We start from the raw sequence: 20961 nt of genomic DNA on the forward strand, positions 1-20961 counted from the left end.
ATAAAAAGGCAACCTACAGAATAGGAGAAAATATTTACAACCAACAGAATAGGAGAAAATATTTACAAACCATATATTTGATAAAGGGTTGATATCCAAAATATATAAGGAATGCAGACAAATCAATAGCAGAAAAAAAAAGGATAATCATTAAAAAATGGGCAAAGGACTTAATTAGACATTTTTCTAAAGATATACAAATGGCCAATAAGTACATGAAAAGTGCTCAATCTCACTAGTCATCAGGGAAATGCAAATCAAAACCACAATAATATAACACACCTGTTAAAATGTTTTTGTTTTTTTTTTTAATCAAAAAGCCAAGAGATAGCAAGTGCTGGAGAGGATGTAGAGAAAAGGAACCCTCATACACTATCTGTGGGGATGTAAATTGGTGCAGCCACTATGGAAAACAGTATGGAGATTCATCAAAAAATTAAAAATGGGCATGTGATCCAGCAAACCCACTTCTGAGTGTATATCCCCAGGAAATGAATTCACTATCTCAAAGAGATAATCTGCACTCCTGTGGCCTTTAAAGCATTATTCACAATAGCTAAGACATGGAAACAACCTGAGTGTCCATTGACAGATGAAAGGATAGAAAAGATGTGAGATATATATATATATATTATATATTTTGTATTCATATACTATATAGAGTAATATTATTCAGCTATGAGAAATAAGGAAATTCTGCCATTTGTGACAACATAGGTGAACCTGGAGAACATTTTGTTAAATAAAATGTGCCAGACCAAAAATAAAATACTGTATTATCTCACTTATATGTGGAATTAAAAAAAAAAGTTGAATGAACTCAGAAATAGAGAGTAAAATGATGGTTAGCAAGTGCTAGAGGTGGGGGGAATGAGGAGATGCTAGTCAAAGAGTATAATATTTTAGTGATAATATGAATAAGTTCTGGAGATCTAATGTACACCATGGTAATGGTAGTTAATAATATGTATTGTATACTTGAAATTTACTTAGAGAGTATTCTCACTACACACACACAAAAGTAATTGCATGAGATGATAGATGTGTTAGTTAACCTGATTTTGGTAATCATTTCACAATGTATACATATATCAAATCATCATGCTGTGTACTTTAAGTATATTCAACTTTCTTTGTCAATTGCTCCCAGTAAAGCTGCAGTAAATATAACAAGAAGCATTTTATATATTAAGATAAGTTAGAGACCTTTGATAGCACAGGAAGAAAGCATAGTCTTCCTGTCTCTAAAGTGGTAGAGACAGAAAAAGGAAGGTCAAGGAACAAGGAAGTTGCACCCAAGAGCTGACGCTGACAGGCATCTTGGATTATGATGGAGACAGATAGATGGATGAAGAAACAGATAAAATGATAGATGATAGATAGATAGATAGATAGATATAGCCATGTCCATTTGAAACATATATTTTAAAAATACGTTGTTGTTCGCCTTTCCAGATAGATATTCCTGTAAATGGCCCTTTCCTCCCACTTCAGAAGTAATTTAAAATCCAAATATACTGTATGTGGAGCCTTAAAATGTTTTTAAATACTGCAACATTCCAAAGTGAAATTTCCTTGAAAACACTCCTGTCATTTCCTCCTTCTCCTTGGCTGGCTAGGGTAAAGAGCAGGAAAGACCCCAGATGGATAAATCATAGAGAAAGAGAAATTTCAGAGAGGTATGTAAATGTGGACGTTTTCCTGGGCCATTCCTGGCTTCTGCATCGCATGGAAGAAGTATTCCTCTACTGTGTCTGATGTGTCTGGAAACGTGTTGTCTCCAGGGTGAAGGACTAAAGAACATCACTCCCCAGAGCGTTGAACTCATTCCTTATTCCTCAATATAAGACTATCTGAATTTACAAAAAAAAGAAAAAATAGTAAGCCTCCATGATACAGCAGATCTCTCTGCTGCCATTTTCACTTTGAAAACATCAGTCAACATTTTGGATGAGGCTTACAGGTCCCTCCTCCCTGCTCGATGAACACATCCAGTCTTCTCTCTCTTTCCATCCCTCCTGCTGCTTAGGTACCAGAAAATCATGACAGTATATGGATGCCTTGCTTCCAAAACTACTGAACTGGCACCCTAGCTCTTTAACTTTCAGTGCTCTGCCTGAGCTTTACAGAATTGTCTGTCATTGTATGTTAAAGAAAACTTCCAGGAAAACTGTTCTCTGGAGGATTCCTGTGTTGGGACTCATGCATCCCCGTGGGTGAATGTTAGGGTTACAAATAAATTTTAGCAAGTAGACAAATTTGCAAATACAGAATCCGTGAATAATGAGGATCAACTGTGCCAGAATATTCATTGTCCCTGATAAATGTTTATGTTCAGAGAAACATTAATCAAAGGTCTTAGGAAATATTTTAGTTAACTTTTCCTTTATTTGTCATAGTCCTGGTGAGTTGCCTGAAGATATTAGACAACTGTATAATGTTATGGGTCATAATTTTATAATCATTTAAATTGTTTGCTTGACTGTAATCTTACCTCTTTAATTTGAAACTGGTATCTTCAAGGCCAACAGTTGTCAACTGAGAACATATGTATGTCAGACTTACTCATAGAGTTTTATAAAAATACAGATGTCTAGGCCTTATTCTTTACTTACTGAATCTATGTCATATTCTTGGTATATTATTTATATATTATACATATATATAATGTCTCAGGGTTATTCTCTGTTAAAATTTTACTTATCTTTTTTTTATAAATCAGGTATAAGATTTACTGACTTTTTGAAAATGGGCTTAATCAGTTACCCCTAGAGATAATTTGGCTAAAATTATACTGATATGTGGAATGATGTTATTATCATGTTTCACATGTCACAGAAACAACTAACATTTTGTGTCACTTACAGATTCTCATTATGAACACTCATTAATCCTTTCACACTTAAAAAAATTCAGTAAGAAATTAACAATAGCCATGAAGTCTCTGTCATCTACAGTCCTTGTTTTACTCTGATGCTGTGTGACAACTCTTCTATAAGCTACCGGAGGTTTTGTCTTCACCAGAGTGTGTCAGAACACCATGGAAAAGGACTAAACCAGGCACTTCACACTACTGACCTTTCAAAGAAGAAACTTTTGGGTAAAGGCTTCTGATGACATCACTTCAGCAACTTTCAGACTGGGCTGAGTCAAGAAAAAACCAGCTTCATGAGACTTCTAACCCCAAATCTACTGAAAAATGACAGTTTGATAGACTCTGCTTTTGTACACTGAAATGAAACTTAAAAATACTATCTTCTTTCCATTGACCCCTCCAGAAAACTTTTCATGTTAATTCGGTTATTTACATAGACTCAGTAAGAATCTGTCCTCATTTCTATCAAGATACAATTAGAAAAACTGATTATACAAACATGTCCTCACAAAGTGTTATAGTAGAGAATAATGCTCATTTAATCAGGTATGGCAAGCCACATTTAAGGAACTATGATTGACTTTACCTATGAAGCGGATGCCTGCAAAATCCTCTCAGGGAAACTGTCCTGGCGCCTGGCTTTAGAGTCTCAGCCTTACAGGTGGTAAGAAAGTTCACTTCTTGGCATGCCAAGAAACCTAAGGATATTTGGGGGACTTACAGAGAAGGAAAATTCATCCAAATGTATAGATACTGCAGGTGAAATCTGGTGTAAAGGATTTTTTTTGGGGGGGGGCTTGATTTCCTATCCTCAGGATAAAAAAATAATAGAAGGCTTTAAAATTAAAATCCAATCTGAGATTTCTCATGACAACTTCCAGAAGGAAGTTAATTTTTTGATTGTTCAATCTAGTATGGCTCTAGATTATTCAAAATGATCTTGAGAAGGAATATGTAGTAAATTAAGACCTTTGCTGTCTATATGCAAATAATCGGTACAAGTCTAATGAACCATCCTTATTTTGTGATCAAAAATAATCTTTCTTTGAGTTTATTAAGATCACAAAAGATGGGAAAATTATGGATAAAAGAGACCACTGGATATCTTTTCAGTGGAACACCATGGCTTCTGGAGATTAACTGATCCTTATTTTGTCTTTGACTAGGGTATTTTACAGCACCATAGAGATGTTAACTTCTAAAAAACTAATAAATAGTATTGCAAATAATTTCTTCCTATAAAAATATAACCTGTGTCTGATGGAACACATTTGATCAATGCACACTGACCTGGACATATTGATTAATTTTCCCAGTTTGACATTCATTTGTAAATTCATTTTAATATTTCTTATCTCACTATAAACGTGTGGCACTTTGACTTTTCTTTGAATCAGTTTTGTTCTCTCTTTAATTAATGAGTTAAAATCTTTGACACATGTTCATTTTATATCATATGAGAATCATGATTTCAACATTTTGTTAGAAAATTATCTTCTAACATTCTTTATTTAAGAAAACATTTTTTATTTGAGAAAGAATTCAGGTTTTGGAAATTGGAAACAGCAATCAATCTATCGCTAAATCAACATAACTGGAAGTATGATATTCTCATGAGTGTGAAATTACTTACTATATTCACTATATCAATGTGCCAGTTTTCATAACTTTCAGTGTTATCATCACAATATGTACAGAGGAGCCTTATTAAATCTTTTTTTTGTAATTATTTTTATTTGTGGCTGTGTTGGGTCTTTGTTGCTGCACGCAGACTTTCTCTAGTTGTGGCGAGCGGCGGCTACTCTTCATTGCGGTGTGCAGGCTTCTCATTGCGGTGGCTTCTCTTGTTGCCAAGCACAGACTCTAGGCATGCGGTATTCAGTAGCTATGGCACGCGGACTCAGTAGTTGTGGCTCGTGGGCTCTAGAGCACAGGCTCAGTAGTTGTGGCGCACAGGCTTAGTTGCTCCGCAGCATGTGGGATCTTCCCAGACCAGGGATCAAACCCATGTCCCTGAATTGGCAGGTGGATTCTTAACCACTGCGCCACCACTTAAATCTTTTTGATGGTATGAGCACAGGTATTCTTAAAAAGCCATCAGTAAGACTTCAGAAGTTGAAGATAGAAAATATTTATCAAGTGGTTCTGAAAAAAATAGTGGTAAACATGCTTAATGGACAGAGAATGTATACTAGACAGAATGAAGCACACATGTTTAAAATGAGTTCAGGAAGGTACACTGCCAGCGACAAATGTTTATGATAGCATAGACATTTCTATTTGGGAATAAATCTGAACTATATCTTCCTGATCTAGGACAACAAAAGACAAAGTATAATAGGATCTTAGAGCTTATCAGTAATTTCAAGGCCAACATGTGCAATGGCATGGGAGCAATAAAGAGCCTGATGTGAAGCTTGGGTCCATACAGTGGAAGGTGCTTTTAGACTGAAGGACAAATGAACTCAAGGTCTCAACTCTCAAGGTCCTTTACCTGTATTTTAAGGGCACTGCACCATGCTTTCCCATAGCTATCCATGCTCCAGTCTTGCCCTTTTTTGTCATTAATGATCAAAGGCCAACTATACTAATAGAAATTTGCACATATGCATTTTTATTTAACTGACAAAAAAGACATGTTTGAACTTCCAACATTTTCCTTGCTGATATTGACCTATGCTAATATCTTTGGCATTTGTTAATGCTTAGTATAAAGAAACGAGATACATGTGCCACTATTTTAATATCCACAGTCTTATTCTGTCCACTTCCTTGAAAATGAGATTGTACATTAAGCAAAATCACTGCCATACACTTCCATGGGGTGGAATTCGGGGACCTGGAAGGAGGAAAGTCTTGTTTTCACCAGAAGGAGGTTACAAACAGACTGAGCAGAGGGTGAAAGAGAGAGAACAAGATTAACAGGGATCCATAATTGAGAATTTTTTGTTTCACTGTTGCTGGGTAAAACTAGCTGAAATGGAGAAAAGACAAGTACTTAAATGATCTCAAAGGGGGAAAGTGTGTATGTTATGGTGTCAGGGTTCTCTTTGAAGGAATAAAATTTTCTTTTAGAGGGGATAGTCAAGAAATCTCAATTGGCAGAAGTTAAATTATATAATTATTAAATTTAAGAAAACACAAAAGTCTGAGAAAGTACAGAGTAAGATATGTATTACAGATATTTCTTTAGGTCTTTTGCTACATTTCTCAGGGAGAGAAGAATCACTGCTAACAAGACACGATGCACATTTTCAATTTTTCCAGGACTGGAAAACATTGCCTAAAAGTATTTCTAACACTATGGGATGTGACTAATGGGCCATAGGAATGTTAAATTAGACCCCCTTGTCTTCTTAGTTACATTTAGCATAATTTACACTTAAAGATAGATAAGACACTAATCAGCTAGAGTAAGAGGACACAATTTTGATGGCTGGGAACCTGTTTTAGAAAAATGGTAGAAAGTTTTCAACAGGTCTTAAGGAATTGTTTTCTAGAAACAAAGATATGGAGAAGTGGGAAGACAGAAACCTTTGACTATCTTGCCGATTCTCTGGGACTGAGTGAATAAACTCCGTTTGAAATTCCAACTGGAAAAAAATAGAGAGTACTGACAGCCCTATACCCCAGTGCGGGGGTTATATGAAGTAGTATTTACATAAAGTAGAATTTTGATAGGATTTCTGCTAATACGGATCAATTACAGCATAAACTCTAAAGACAACTTTAAAAGGCTTGGCTTGCTCTATATATCTCATAATTCAATTTTCCGTACAGTGGGCACTGTAATATGATAGACACTTTGCTGTGCAGGGGATATAGAGCAGATAAGACAAAGTCCTTTCCCCCAAAGAGCTCAGAATATATTGTATTGCAAGGCTTTGGCATTTTATGGATTTTTTTTTTAATTGGGAGTTTTACAAGAGGAAGTCCTCCTTTGTCAAGATCAGGACATTCGAAATAAGACTACTTTTTGCTACAGTAATTATTTCATTAAAACAGGACAAGATGCACAGAATGAATTATTGGTCTGCATACTGAGTCAATTTGACTTTGTGAAGATGCTCTTATAGTGACCTTATTTTCCTCATTTTGTCACAGACCAGTGGAAAATTCATCATGAACTTCACTTTGAGAATCGCTAAGTTTGACACATAAAAAGGGTTTGCAGTGTCACGTGTCCTATTCTTTCAACTGGAAGAATATGTCACAGCACTGGGCAGACAAGGGGCAAGAGGGGAACAGATCACATAGTCACAGACGTGCCTGCATATCATCTACCAACAAGAGATAAGTTAAGACAATATCCAATTTTAAAATGTAACATGCTTCTTGAGGGCTTCCTATCCACTTTTGATATGTACATGTGAATTTTTAATCAGATCATTTCATAACCTCTTGATAAGATCTGGTGCACTAATAGAATTTGCATTTTTATTAGGGGGACAGGGAAAGGAAACTTTGAATTGCTAGGGACAAAACTATTGGAAGGTTGAGTCTGAATGGGTTTGAGGATCTGAGGATCACATGTGGTTTTAGGCAGCTGGAAGGCAGGTCATGAGGAGAATTGGAAATGAGAAAAGATCAAGAAAAATATTGGGAGAGAGCCAAAGATAAACTCATGAATTCCTACTGCTTTTGGTTTGCTTTTGGTTTTCTTCTTAAGATGCTGTTCCAACTCTTTTAAAAATAATCATCCCCCCTTTTTTGACAGGAACTTAAACAGATGCATATAATATAACATGGAAAAAACTAAGTGGCTCTGGTTGAAATGGGGAAGAAAGATGCAACGATCTAGCTGTAGGAGCTGTGCCCTCAACAATCATAGCTGCCTACATTCAAAACCAATGGTTTTCAGAGAAAGATAAAAACTAAAATAAAGACTGCAATAGGCCGAAACTCAGGGAACTGATATAAATATTCTGAACTCATGAAATGTAAGGAGTGATTTGTGTCCTAAAACATGTAGTTTTGCTAGTGCTTACATTTAGCCTAAATTATCCTGCAAAGCTGAAATGTAAATTCTAAGGTGACAGAAAGAATAGCAGAGGAGAGTGAATAAGATGATAAATTGAACATATACCTTTCCTCAGAACAAAATTTATTTAGTGTAATGGACTGAATGTTTTTGTCCTCCCCCAAATCCATATGTTGAAATTCTAATCCCCAATATGTTGGTAGTAGAGATAGGGCTTTTGGGATGTCATTAGGTCATGGGGGTAGAGCCCTCATGGAAGGGATTCATGTCCTGATAAAAGAGACCCCAGAGATCTCCCTTGTACCTTCTGTCATGTGAGGATGAATCAAGAAGACAGCCATCTACGAGCCAGAAAGTGGGCTCTCACCAGACACAAAGTCTGCTGGCACCCAGATCTTGGACTTCCCAGCCTCTAGAACTGTGAGAAATAAATGTTTGTTGTTTATACCAGTCTATGGTATCCTGTCATAGCAGCCTGAAATGACCAAGACATTCTTTAATGTTCTTAGATACAAGATACTGAAGGGAAAAAAACGTGATTAGAAGAAACTTTGAGAAAAAATTCTGAAAGATAGAAAGCCAAAAAAAAAAAAAAAAAAAAAAAAAGACAAAAAATAGCTACACAAGACAGCTTTGGAGGTGGAGGTGGCTCAGGTCTTAAAAACTCAACCAGTATTCCACACAACAGTGAGCAGGAACCGGCCCTAGTGGAGTCTCCGATAATTAATTGGAAAGAATTAATTGGAATTCAGAGTAGCCATGTGTTCCATAAAGAACTGGTGGAGAGAACAGTGGGGAGGGAGGAAATAATCAAAGAAATAAGGATAGTTTTCAATGTCAAAAAAATGAATCTCAAAATTGAAATGATCCACATCCTAAAAAATTTTTTAAGTAATTTGAAAATCTTGATTATAGTTTTTACTCCAAACTATAATATCAAAATCTGCATGATGTTATGAGCCGAAACCAAACATCTACAAAGAAAAATCAACTATTTTTATACCTCATCATCTGAATACTATCACCTATGCTAATTAGTGTTAACATGATATATTCTTCTGTTTTCTCTATGTTCACTTAAATAAAAACATATACGTACCTGCCAGGAGAGTGATTTTCCTAATTTTTTTAAAACAAAAATAAGATCACATTATACCATATTTTTCTGTAATTTTTCTTTTTTAGTATAATATAAATGTCCCTCTGGATCCATTGATAAGGCTATAAGGAAAATGTTCATTTGGCTTAAAATTTTTTTTTAATTTTTAATCAAAAAATTTTTAATATTATTTTCATGAGACTTTCAGTTTCTTCAGCTCTCAGTTTACCTCCTTATCTATCATTTTATATCATATCACCTTGTTTTATTTTATTCTTAATATCTAATTGCTCTCTGAAATTATCTTATTTATTTTTACTTATTTATTTCTCATCCTGACTAGTATATGAGTCACCAAAGACATACTTTCGTTTAGAACTTACTTTAATGCCAACATTTAAAACAGGACATGGACACTGTACGTATATGTTAAATGTCTGTTGAATGAATAATGAATAAGCTCATTCCTTTTTTATGGTTGCCTAGCATTTCACAGCATGAATGCATCTTAACTTATTCAATCTTTCTCCTCTTAATTGACAATATAGTTTGCTGATTTATTTTTGCCACTCATATAATGCTACAATAAACATTTTTCTGTATGTATCTGTAGTTTTATTTCTGTTTGATAGATTCTCCAAACTGAGATTATTTGGTGAAAGGACATATGTGTGTGTATATATTTTTTTTTTCAATTTTAATAGATACTACCAAATCTGTTCCAAAGGAGTCATAGTATTTCATACTTCAGCCAGCATGTATAAGAATTCCCATTTCCCCACCTTCTCATCAGCACTGGGTATTATATATTAAACACACATACACATATACACATTTTTGCCAACCTCATGGGTTAAGAAAAACTAATATGTTACTAGTATTTCCATTTTCATTTTCCTGATTATTAGTGGAGTTGAATGCCTTTTCATATATTAATACCCATTTTTCACTGGCATCTCCTGTGTGACTTGTTTATATCACTGCCAATTTTTTTTATGTCTTTCTTATCAACTTATTTGTTGTTGCCATATATATTACAAATACTTTCTCTCAGTCTTATCTGTTCTTAGGCTTTGTTTATGGTAAATTTTTCCACATAAGGAGTTTAAATTTCTTTGTAATCAAATCTCTTAATCTTTTCCAGGGATGTTTCCTTTATTGCTTCTGAAGTTCTCTCCTGCTCCCCCTCAACATGGTTATACAAATATTCTTCTAATTGTTTTGCAAATATTATGTGTCTTTTACATTTATATTTTTAATCTACCTAGATTTTATTTTTGTAAATGTTATATAACAAAATGATCTAACTGCTTTTATACAGATGGGTAGCTAATTATACCAAGCATATTTATCAAGTAAACAATGGACTGAAATGCCATCTTTATTAAATGTTAAGTTCCCATTTGTACATTTTGGAATTCATTCAGTTCCATTAATCTATTTGTCTATTCCTGTTTTAGTAGGTTTCCTAGGTATACAATATTGATTATTAAAGCTTTGCAGCATATTTTAAATCTTGTTGGGTGGGTTCTTCTTCATTAGTTATCTATTTTAAAGAATGTTGGGCAATTTTCTATTAAAATTTTAATATAGATTTAACCTATTTTAGTAGGGATTCTGAAAGACTTTTAAAGTTAATTTTTATAATCATTTGGAAGATTGACGTTTTAATGAATTGAGTTGACACTGTCATTAGTTTCCCATCACTTATTACTGCTTCTCATGGTTTGAACTCTGAATTCAATTATTCGTATGTTCACCATGCATCCCATCAGCTTGGAAAAATGATGAATCTCTCTGTGTCTCTAGGGTAGGGCATGTGACACACAGTAATCAGCATTATCCCATCTCGTGGCCCATGTTTATGGATGGTCCTGTGACCCAAACTGGGCAATGAGGCACAAGGAGAAAGTAATTGTGGGCTTTTGAGAAAGAACTTTTCTTATTTCTATAATGGAGATCCCATATGTAAGCTACTCTTTCTTTCTTCCTCAAGTCAGTTAGGAAGTCTATAGCCCCAACATTTTTGGCAGTGCCTAGAGATCTCCAGAGGAAGCAGAATGAGGATGAAACTGCCAAGTTGAAGGCCGAAAGGAAAAGCAATTGAGCCACAGAATTCAACTCTAAACTTCCAGTTTATAAGCCAATAAATCTCCTTTACTTATGCTTCTTGAAGTTTAACATGAATAAGAGTGACATGAAGGCTTGTTAAACACATGGGCTCCTGGACCCACCTCCCAAGATTCTGATTCAGTACTTCTGGGATAAGTCCGGAGAATTTACATTTCCAACAAGATCCCAGGTGACACTAATGCAGCACGCTCACTGACCACATTCTTAGAAGCAGCATCCTGCACTGTTGCAGCCAATTTGAGATTCATTTTCTCTTATTTGCAACCAAATGCATCCTAACTGATACACCATCCAGGAGTGTTTTCTGTTTTTTTTTTTCACTCAGGTTCCTTGTCCATCAATAAAATGTATTTGTTTCTTTGTTTCTTTACTTAATTTTATACTTTTCTTCATTTATATCCCTTTCCTTTACAGTTAATTTATTCCTTAGGTTAGTTAGAAGTTTTGTCAACCAACATAAGTACTACAAGTGTTTACTTTTTTGCCTCTGTGGAACACATATGTATGTGAGTGTGCACATGTGCACGTGTGTGTACTATATATCTATAATTTTTGGACATTTATTAGTGTTCAGACAATTTACTAAAATGATAATGGAAGATGATTTGCATTATAATCTCTTTGGTTTTCAAGATATAAAATTTGTCACATTCAGGATTCTGGCATAAAACAGCACACTAAAGTTTTCATTGATGAAAGTTTAATAGGCGATTTACAGAGGAGTTAACAGGGTTAAAGGAACATGGTTGAGATAGGGAGGCATTTAAGTGAAAGATCAAAATAAATATTTTTCATACATGCAGAGATTCATAAAGTTTATCACAATGAACACTGACAAAGATTGAGAATGTACATTAGCAAATCAAATAATGGCCTGAAAAAAAGAAAATGTTGGAAAAAGAACAGAGAAAAATAATTTAATAAAATGAATAAATGAGTAAAAATAATTGATGCTATCCTTTCAAAGAATATTCTCATAATATTACTCATAGTAGTCCAAATGATTACATTTCAGTGGTGAGAGGTGTAAAGGATAAAGAGACATAGACAAGGTTCTCATCTTATGTTAGGGAATAAATTGATACAGCTACATCTAAATAACTGTAGAAAAATGAGTTTAAATATGTATATAAGATTTTAAGGATATACACTAGGCGGAGAGAGAGAGGATTTACGATTTCAACACACAGATGGGAAAAACAACTAACAAGTGATCTTGATGGATCAAATCAAAAGGAGTTGAGGAAAACCCAGCAACAAAGCAGAGGAGTATAAGTATAATAAGTGATATTAAAAAAATGATATGGCAAAGAAAAATTTAGCATTACAATTCACAAAAAATAGATTAAATGCTCTACAACAAAGGTTTTAAAATGTAGTTATAAGCTTTTTAGAAAGATAAGTATCTAAAAAGTAATGTTGTAGAAAGACTGAAAATTAATTGATGGAAGTTAAGTACTAGGCAAATGTTAACTCAAAGAAAGCAGTTATACTAATATTGAGATTAGACCAAAGAGAATTTAAGGTGAAGTTCATTAAAAGGGAAAAAGAGGTATACTGGATACTGATAAAGTTATGAGCCAATAAACGTTACAAAAGTCATGAAATTTTGCTATACAGCTTTGGAAATTTTCAGTGTACAAACTGATTCAAACATCAGGGGAAACTGACAATTTCACAGTCATAGTGGGAGAAACCAAGTGATTAGGTGACTAAAAGCTGAGAAAGATAAAAATCAAGGGTAGCAAACATTTTCTGCAAAGGGCTAGATAGGAAACATTTTAGACTGGAGGACCATGCAGTCTCTGTCACACAACTCAGTTCTGCTGTTGTAATGTGAAAGCAGCCAAAGATAATACAAAAATGAATGGGTGTGGCTGTGTTCCAATAAAACTTTATTTACAACAGTAGGGGAGGAAAAATAACATTCCCTCTACCCTTTGAATTCTTGGCTGAAACTTTCTGTAATGAAACACAGATTACCATGGGAAAAACAAACAGAAGTTTATTAACTTATATACGTCATGTATACATGAGAGATACCCAGGGAAAAATGAGTGAAAAATGCTCCTCTTCTGTGATAATAGTCAATCTCTCCTGGTTGATGAAAGGCCCTGAGAGAGGATTTATCACAACCGAGTTCCTTTTGGAGGATCTGTCTTTAAGCAAATAGGGAGAGTTCAGAGAAAGCCTCTTCTTACATTTGCTGTTTTGCAAGTGCCTTCTGCTCAAAATAATCAGTATACCAAAGAGACATATTTGGGGTGGCATGTCCTGAACTCCTATTTTGGGGAAAACCCCTGAGATTTCCTAGTGCAAAGACACTTTCTTCTACTGCAGGATCCCGATTGCTCCTCTGCGCTCCCTTCACTTGAAGACTCTGTCCAGACACCCAAATCTCATTCTAACAAGAGTCACCATGCTGGATTCAACCACAGTGAAAGCTTAGGCTGCCTCAGGGGAGAGAAGACACTGCCCTAGAGATTAGAGGAACTCCTACCACCACCCCAAAGCAGTGTGTGTGCACCACATGAATTAATAGGAATATTTAGCCCTATTAAATATTAATAGGAATATTTAATCTATTTAGATGGCATATAATCTCTTTTTAGGTTTATAATCCTGGAAATGTAGTTTGGAAAGGTTACCTTTGATTGGCTCTCACATGGTAGGACAGTCAGGGGAGTGAATGTCACAGGCTCAGTATCAGTCTTAGACCACTTCGCACCAAAGTAGCTTTGACAATGAGACGGGCATATGTTTGGCCCTTTGTCAGTGGACATGCTCTTACCATCCACCAGAGCTCTCTGCTCTGAAGACACAAGGAGTTTCACACAATTTGCTTACTTCAAATATCTCAGAAGTGTGTCTGATATTCTCAGGGACACATATCAAGCTGTCTGAGTAGTATCAGTAAAATTTTTTTCACAGGAGACTTAAAGTGAAGGGGTGGGTGGTCCTCAGCATCCAACAACAATTCTCTCCAGAAAAAGCACCCCTCTCTCTATTAACCTACTTCTGGATGAAGTCTGAGTCTGCAGTTTACATGGGGCAGAGGTGGTTGACGGGCAAGGATTGCAAAGCTGACTTTCAGGACCTTCTTTGCAGGACGTACATAACTTGGAACAGTCCCTCACAGCAGAGTGTGAGAGTATTTGCCACTGATTTCATGTGTGTGTATGTGTGTGTGTGTGTGTGTGTGAGAGAGAGAGAGAGAGAGAGAGAGAGACCTCAGCCAAACCTGAGGTAGATAGAGTTCCAATATAACATTGTGTTACATAAAAATTTTTGGTATCCATGGACATTTCATTTTAAAGAAAACACGTAATATTTTATGCAAAGAAAAATCTAGTGAGGATCCCAAATCAGAAATCACTCAGGGTACTTTTCAGGCAGTAAACTGTAAAAATAAAGGCAAGTATTTATTTAGATATTAAGAAGCCTTCTCTACATAACCCTTGGGTTAACTTTGGGAGATCAAAGCTAAAATTAAATTCCAATTAGAAATGAACAATGAGAACACTACCCAGTTTATCATGTGAATGTGATTGAAATGCTACACAGAGGAAAATATATAGCCCTTAAAACATTTATTAGAAAACAAATAGAAGTGAAAGTAAGTGTAAATAAAGATGCTCAGGGACAGAAAGTAAAAGACAGGTATGGCTGGGCTGTAGCACTGTGCTGTCAGGTTACACCTGTACACAGTTGGTTGTCATAGTAACAGCTGAGATAAAAAAAGTGGACTAAGAAGAGGTGAGATTGGGAACACATTATATCTCACTAACCAAGATTAGGAGAAAACGTCGATCTTCTTAAACATCAAATGGGATACAATGCCAAGAGAATTATTCAATTTGGTCAGTATTTTCTCATGCCATCTACCTGAAGCCATTCTACAGTTGAAAATAAAACAAAACAGTTAGAACATACAAAAGTGACCTTGCAATTGTATGAAAAGGAATTAAATTGGTTTAAGTAAAGCACCAAGCAGACTGCAGTTAAATGAAATGCTGGTATCGAAAGTTGAGTAATTCCATCCTAATTCACTCTGCTGTAATAAAACATTTAAGCTCACACATTATGGATATAAGGTCACCCACTGTTTTGAGTCTCCCAAAAAGAAGCTCATAGCTAAGTTATAAATTAATTTAAAAGATTTTATAAAATTGTAAATGTTTCGCTAAGCCTTTAGAAATGTTTCCTTGGGAAATTACTAAGAATGCAATAGAAATATTTTCAACAGGCTTAAACTGGCAATTTAAACTTTTCTAATGTAAAACATGATTATTTTTCAAAATCAGTTCAGCATCAGAATTTTTTTCAAGATTTGAATCCATTCAATAAATAATAAATTAATTTAACAATTTCTCAAGATATTGTTGCTTTTCTTCTCCCTTTTTTACTTAGTAGAAAATTTTGAATAATTTCAAGAAAACAAAAAAAAAAAACAGAACAAAATGTATACCCTTTTGAGGTTAAGGTAAAGTTGAGGTTAAGGTAAATTTTAGGGTTAGGTTTATTTTATGTCAGCTTGTTCTGTCTTATTCACAAGTTTAAATATGCAGTCACACTCTGTTCAGTTTTTGATGACTACTGTTATGAATTCCCTCCAAATACAATATTGATTGTTATGACAATGTAAAGCAGAAAAATGAGCCTTACCCTGCCAAAGAATCAAAAGATAAATATATTTAAGGATTATAGATAAGGGCTTCCCTGGTGGCGCAGTGGTTGAGAGTCCGCCTGCCAATGCAGGGGACTCGGGTTCGTGCCCTGGTCCGGGAAGATCCCACATGCCGCTGGAGCGGCTGGGCCCGTGAGCCATGGCCACTGAGCCTGCGCGTCCGGAGCCTGTGCTCCACAACGGGAGAGGCCACAGCAGTGAGAGGCCCGCGTACCGAAAAAAAAAAAAAAGAATTATAGATAAATGTAATAAATAATTAAATTAATTAATAATAAAAGGAGAGGTCTGGATTTATTCTCTTTTTCCTGTCCTCAGATTGGAAATGCAAGGAAGAGAGAAATAAGTTCTACCAAGGGGAATGAGGTTCAGAAAGACCCCATAGAATGTGTCAGGGTTGAAATAAACCTTGAATGGCTTGGTGGTGTTTGCCAGATGGGCAACAAGAGTATGTGCATATGTGCCCCTTTTCACTGGCTCCATCCTTTCCAGCTAAAGAAGGAAGATTAGGGTTATGGAAACAACAACTATGTATTATGTGGAGTAAATTACTCTGGGCATGTCTTTCGACCTCCCAGATATAACCCTTCTGTTGAATGTAGCATCACAGGAGGGAATCATTTTCACTAGTGTGTGTTAAATGTTGGTTCATGTAAATAGGCTCTGCTGGCATTGTATTTGTAGTTGTACAGTTGTTTACTCATTACAGCAATTATTACCATACCACATCCATTGAAACTAGTGGTCAATTAACTCAGTGCTTTTAACCTTGTCAGGAAAGGGTAAGTAACATCACCTTAATAACAGTTTTGAAAGCAATGACAGGAGTGGAAGAGGGGATAGAAACTAGAAAAGCCATAATAATATACAAAGATGTTTCACAAAGCAAAAGAAGAATATTTATTTGAAAATTTAATGAAATACAGAATATCCACCCTAAAGTGGTCTCTGAACAATTTATCATATTTCGAGCATATTCCTCTAAATTTAGCACACTTTCTTTTTTGAAAAGAATGTTTAGTTAAAATTTTCATATGACTAAGAAAATTTTACCATGGATTGAAATGATCACCATGAATTCTAACAAACGACTTACGAGTACTTTTTATGCTCTGTGGATTTACCCCTACTCATTTCCTTGCATCTTTCCTTCAGTCAATCTGAGTTTTGTTTTGATATTTTCTTGCTAAAGTCTGCATCTTTCTTCCTCTTTTTGAAAATCATCTGACATCAAAGCATTTTTACTCATATTGAAAACCCTCATCAACTGCTGTTTGTTTCTCTTTGGTAACATCACCAATCCCCCTGGATCTAGGCAATCTTAGCAGGATATATTCCTTTCCCATGTTCTCCTATTCTATTTCCTGCAGTGTCTGATGTAAAACAGATTTTAAAGTTCATAATAGAACAGAGGTCAACATGAAAGACTCTAGGATCCTGGCCTTTGGTTTTTGCTTCTGGTCTTTATTATTATAACAAACAGTTAGTTGAACTATTACTTTCCATGTCATGTAAAAATATTAGAATGACAGCCCTTTCTTTTTAATCATAGATCAAGATTGTCAAATACATAAGAAGAGATATAAGAGAAAAATATAACAATAACACAAAATAATCCAAATGAACTGATTCTTAAGTTTCTAAGTAAACAGCAAGCATACCATCAAAGTCTAGGCTTTTCTCCTTCTCTCCTGGCTTGATCCAGAATGTGTCATCCAACAGTCTAAGGCCAGTGCCTCTGCCTGTGCTTTGGATTCTATTCCCTGCTGCTTCATCTGGGAACCTACACTAAGCATTTTCTTTTTCTTTTCTCCATTTCAAAACAACAACCAGCCTTGTCCTATCTCCACAGTACCCATGGCTTCTGCTTAACTCTCTTCTCTTCTACACAGCCAGAATTCTATAGTGGGTGGCCATTCTCATCGCTTCGTTCTCACCTTCCTCTCCCTCCTTAACCCACTCTAGTCTGTTTCTATCAGCATCACACTACCCCAGTAACCCTTACTAAAGCTTTCACCAAATCCAAAAGCCATTTTTCAATGCTCCTCTCAGCAGCAGTCAACTGAAAAGGATCCACCTTCCTTCTTGAAATACTCTCACCTGGGCATCAAAATCCTACATGAGGGGACAAAAAATTATTAATTTCATACAGTCCCTGCAGATCTCCCCCTCCCATGTCCTTCCTCTCCTTTCTATGGTCCTCTCCCCAATCTGAGAAATCCTAGACTCTCCTATTCCAAACTCCATGTCAGGCTCCCCAGCCTGGGGAGCTTGCACTGGGAAGATATGCCCCTATAACATTTGACTTTGAAAACTAAGGAGGCTTATGTCTAGGAGAGCCAGACGTCTATAGGAAACCGAGACTCTGCTTTTCAAAGTCTCATGCAAAAACTCACCCTGAGTCCCAGCACAGAGGCAGCAGTCTGAAAAGCACCTGAAGGAGATTCACTGACTAATTTTAGGGCAGGTGCTAAGGGGAAGGGATCTGTTGGAACTTTCTCTGGCTACAAAGGAGCTGGCAGGCATTTTATTTATTTATTTATTTTTTGGTGGGGAGGGCTCACCTACCTGGCTGACCTGGTGCTAGCAGGCACCATTTCTGACTCTCCCCATCTGACTGACTAGAACTGCTTGCTCCCCCTAGGGTCACCTGTGGGCCCAACCCAGTGACACTCCTCCAAAGTGTCCCCTCTGCCTCACCAGTCCTGGTGGGTACCCTTGGCCAGCACTGGAGCTTCTCCAAAACAACCCCACCCCTGGCCAGACCCTGTGGGTACCCTCAGCTGGGACTGGAGTCCCTCCAAAGTAGCCCCCAATCCTGCCAGTTCTGGCAGGTGCTCTCACCCAACAGTGTAGCCCCCTACAAAACAACCCCCTCCCCACCAGTCTTGGAGAGGCACTTGTCTGGTACTGGCATCCCCCCAAAGTGGCTCCTTCCCAGGGTCTGAGCCTACCTATCAGAGTACCTACAAGCAGTTGTGACCAGGCCATATAGCCAGTTGTAACAGGGCTCAACCCCACACATTAGTGTGTCCACAGCATTTGCAGCCCAGATACACAGCTCATACAAAGGACACTCCTGGAGTGACTCTAGCAGCTGGGGGAATGGCACTACTGTGCTGCCCCAGGACACCTTCTACACAAAGCCACACTTTTAAATCTAGGAAATGTAGCTGATATAACTAATACCTGAAACAAACTCATAGAGTTAGGCAAAATGAAGAGACAAATGAATATGTTCCAAGTGAAAGAGTAAGACATAACCTTAGAAAAATAACTAAATGAAATGGAGATAAGCAATCTTCCTGATAAACAGTTCAAAATATTAGTCATTATAAAAACTCTCTGAACTCAGGAGAGGAAAGGAGGAACACAATGAGAACTTCAACAAAAAGACAGAAAATATAAAAAAGAACCAATCAGAGCTAAGGAATACAATAACTGAAATGAAAAATATACTAGAGGGAACCACCAGCAGATTAAATGATACAGAAGAACAGACCAGTAATGTGGAAGAAAGGCTACTAAAAATCACCAAACTGGAATAGCAAAAAAAAAAAAAGAGAATAGTTTAAGAGACCTCTGGGACAACATCAAGCATACTAACATTCACATTATAGAGGTCCAAGAAGGAGAAGAAAACCTATTTGAAGAGATTATGGCTGAATACTTCCTCAACCTGATGAAAGAAATAGACATTCAAGTCCAGGAAGCACAGAAAGTCCCAAACAAGGTGAACCCAAAGGGACTCACACCAAGACACATTATAATTACAAGGTCAAAAGTTAAATACAAAGAGAGAACTTTAAAAACAGAGAGAGGAAACCATAGTTACAAATAGGGGAGCCCTCATAAGATTATCAGCTGACTTCTGAGCAGAAACTTTATAGTTCAGAAGGGAGTGGCATGACATATTCAAAGTAGTAAAAGGAAAAAAAAACTTACAACCAAGAATACTCTATCCAGCAAGTTTATCACTCAGAATTAAGGAGAACTAAAGAGTTTCCTACACAAGGAAAAACTAAAGGAGTTCATCATGACTAAACAGACCTTACAAAACATGTTAAAGAGACTTCTTTAAACAGAAAATTAAAAAATCATAGCTAGAAATATGAAAATTATGAAAGAAAAAAATCTCACCAATAAAGGCAAATATATGGTAAAAGTAGTGGATCAACCACCTATGTATCTAGTATGAAAGTTAAAAACAAAACTAGTAAAATCATATATATCTATAATAATTAGTCAAGGGATACACAAAATAAGACGTCAAATAGTATTATGACGTCATAGTAAATATGATATCAAAAACTTAAAACATAGCAGGAGGGCGGGGGTGTACATATGTAGTGCTTTTAGAATGTGCTCAAGCTTAAGTGACCTTCAACTTAAAATAGACCGCTATATACATGGGTTATCACATAAGAGCCTCATGGTATCCATGAGCTAAAAACTGACAATAGATGCATAAAAAAAAAAGAGAAAGGACTGCAAGCATAACACTAAAGAAAGTCATCAAATCACAAGGTTAGAGAGCAAGAGAATAAGAAAGGAACAGAAAAAATAACTAGGAAACAACAAAATACCAATGAGTACATACCTATCAATAATAACTTTAGAAGTAAATCGATGAAATGCTCCAATCAAAAGACATGAGGTGGCTGAATGGGTAAAAAAGAACAAAACCCATATATATGCTGTCTACAAGACTCAATTCAGACTTAAAGACTTTCACAGACTGAAAGTGAAGGAATGGAAAAAGATATTCCATACAAATGGAAACAAAATATAGCTGGGGTAGCAATACTTATATCAAACAAAATAGACTTTAAAACAAAGAGTATAACAAGGGACAAATATTCACATTACATAATAATAAAAGAATCAATACAAGAAGAAGATATAACACTTGTAAATATATATGCACCCAACATAGGAACAACTAAATAAGTAAGTATTAACTAGCATAAAAGAAGAAATTAACAGTAATACAATAATAGTAGGGGACTTTAACAACATTGATGGACAGATTATCCAGACAGAAAATCTATAAGAAAACATTGGCCTTAAATGACACATTAGACCACTAGAACTTAATGGATATATAAAGGACATTCCATGCAAAAGCAGGACAGTAAATGTTCTTTCCAAGTGCACATAAAACATTCTCCAGGACAGACCACATGTAA

The 20961-nt window shown here is 35.9% G+C and overlaps 1 long non-coding RNA gene across 1 annotated transcript in view; it reads right to left on the reverse strand.

Moving 5' to 3' along the window:
* Nucleotides 1–20423, reverse strand: part of LOC132597269 (uncharacterized) — a 48521-nt gene extending 28098 nt beyond the window's left edge. Inside the window, exons 1-3 of the long non-coding RNA XR_009563787.1 lie at nt 14877–20423; nt 8161–8274; nt 4509–5020 (exon numbers count right to left, since the gene is read on the reverse strand). This is a non-coding gene — a long non-coding RNA (uncharacterized lncRNA). The remainder of the gene's footprint in view (nt 1–4508; nt 5021–8160; nt 8275–14876) is intronic.
* Between the last annotated feature and the right edge of the window lie 538 nt (nt 20424–20961).

This window comes from Globicephala melas, chromosome 4, assembly GCF_963455315.2.
Source record: "Globicephala melas chromosome 4, mGloMel1.2, whole genome shotgun sequence".
Classification (NCBI taxonomy): domain Eukaryota; kingdom Metazoa; phylum Chordata; class Mammalia; order Artiodactyla; family Delphinidae; genus Globicephala; species Globicephala melas.